This window comes from Ammospiza nelsoni, unplaced genomic scaffold, assembly GCF_027579445.1.
Source record: "Ammospiza nelsoni isolate bAmmNel1 unplaced genomic scaffold, bAmmNel1.pri scaffold_40, whole genome shotgun sequence".
Taxonomy (NCBI): Eukaryota; Metazoa; Chordata; class Aves; order Passeriformes; family Passerellidae; genus Ammospiza; species Ammospiza nelsoni.
Window position 1 is genome coordinate 2,425,892 of NW_026683188.1, and position 2,575 is coordinate 2,428,466.

Consider the following 2,575-nt stretch of genomic DNA (forward strand, 5'->3'; position numbering starts at 1 on the left):
GTAACAGTAGCGGTCGTAGGACTAGAAGCAGTTTCTTCCCCAGTCGCTCCTTGTCCTCCTCTGTGAGGCGGTCCACCAGAGGCTGCATCAAAAACAGGTTTAGTCCACTTAGCAGGCACCCACAAAGGCCCTGTAGGTGAGGAAACACAAAGATACCGACCCCAATATAATACTTTTGCAGGTTTTTCCCATAATCCTGTACTCGGGTTCTTATACTTAACCCAGACCTCTGTTTCCTTAGTATTTTCCTAACCTGACCTCAGATGATGTTTCATTGCAGGAGGGGTATCGTCTTCCCCAAAAATACATAAATGATTAATCACATACAAAACCTTAGCCAAACATGCTTGTGGGTCTCTTGAATCTTGATGCTTTTCAATATACTGCTTAAGGGTGCCGTTTGCTCTTTCCACTATTGCCTGTCCAGTAGGGGAGTGTGGAATGCCTGTTGTATGCTTAACAGACCACTGATTCAAAAATTTCTGGACCCTAGCACTTATATAAGCTGGACCATTATCCGTTTTGATACTCTTTGGGACTCCCATGACAGCGAAGCAACTTAACAGGTGCCTGATAACATGTATAGCTTTCTCTCCTGCCTGAGCCGTAGCCCATATGTAATGACTATATGTATCTATAGTGACGTGCACATACTTGACTCTACCAAATTTAGCCACATGTGTAACATCCATTTGCCATTTCTCATTTATTTCTAAACCTCGAGGATTAACCCCGATGCCTAGACCTATCCCACCATTATGATAACTACATGTTGGACATGCTCTAACAATGGCCTTAGCTTCTGACAAACTCAGTTCAAAGTGTTTTGCTAATCCTTTTGCATTTTGATGATATCTACTATGTGCTTCTCTGGCCAATGTATGTTTATCAATAGGACAAGAGTTATCAATGGGTAGGGTAACCAATTTATCTGCACGTCCATTCCCTTCTCCTAAACCTTCAGACTATTTATGGCTTCTAATATGAATCACAGAATATGCTGCATTTCTCTCCCGTATAGCTTTCCTTAATTGTACCAGTAACTCATACAATCGTTTATTATTCACTTCCTTAATTGCTGCTTCCTCTATTCGTCTGACTACTCCTGCAACATACATAGAGTCTGTGACCACATTTAAAGGTTCCTGTAAGTTGGACACCGCCCATACTACTGCTAACAATTCCAAAGTTTGTAAGCTATCTGCAGGGTCTGCTGTGAGAAGTTGATGCTTCCATTGTCCTTTTTCTTGCCAGGTGACAGCAGCACGCCTTGATTTCTTTCCTGCATCTGTAAAAGCTGTAATAGCTCCTTCTATGGGGTGTTCTTCTCTCAAAGGTCGAGTGATCCAGTTCCATTCTGTCATCCATTGCAAAACTCTAGGCACTAATTTGCTAGTCTCTACTTTAGCAGGTGACGTCAATAATGCTTCCTGGTAAATCCTTCAAATTAATCAAGTACAAGTCCAAGGTTTCTTTTTCCATAGGCAATCTAATAGTAGCAGGTTCTCTACCATCCACTTCAAGAATTCTGAGATGCCCCTTTTTGATTAATGCAGCCAATTGTTCGATTTTTGAAAATATTTTCTTATGCTGTAGTGGTGGTGACAACCATTCCAACACCCGTATCTCCCCCGTTTTCTTTTGTTCTTGAGAGAGAGCACCAAGCAAGTGGCAAGGGCTATTCCAGATAGTAAGGTCAATGGGGTGGTCGAGTTGTCGACGAGACACATACCCTTGTTGTACACAGTTACTAATTTGCTGCAAGGCAAGATGATGCTCCTTTGTCAGGTATACAGGAGTAGTAGGGTCGACGCCCTTTAACAAAGGCCGTAGGGCTTCTAACAAATGATTTGGTATTCCCACTATGGGCTTCAGCCACTGTAAGTCTCCCAGCAACTTCTGTGCATCATGTAGAGTCTTAATGTCTAATTGTAATTCCAATTTTTGGGATATTACTATTTGATCCATCAAAATCCATCCCAAATATTTCCAGGGCTTTGTGGTCTGAATTTTCTCTGTAGCAATAACAAGCGAGTATGCTGCAAGAGTATTTTTAATGATGGCAATCTGCAAAGAGGAGAATGGTTGTTGCTGTGCAAACAAAATATCGTCCATGTAATGATATATTATAGTTGCTGGCCATTTGCGACATAGTGGCTGTAATGCAGCATCAACATAAAGCTGACATAAAGTCAGAGAATTGTGCATGCCTTGCGGAAGAGTCGTCCATTCAAATCTTTTATCCGGTTCTCCACGATTTATTGCCGGTAAAGTAAAAGCAAATCTCTTCATGTCATCAGGATGCAGCCCAATAGTGAAAAAACAATCCTTTAGGTCAATAATTAAAAGTGGCCAGTGTTCTGGGATCATAGCTGGATTTGGAAGACCAGGCTGTAAAGCCCCCATTGGTTCCATCTGGTCATTTACAGCCCATAAATCATGTATTAAACGGTATTTCCCTGATTTCTTCTTGATTACAAAAATAGGTGTATTCCAAGGGCTCGTGGATAGTCGTAGGTGTGCCTTTGTATATTGTTCCTTTACCAATTCGTGGGCATGCATAAGACTTTCCCCT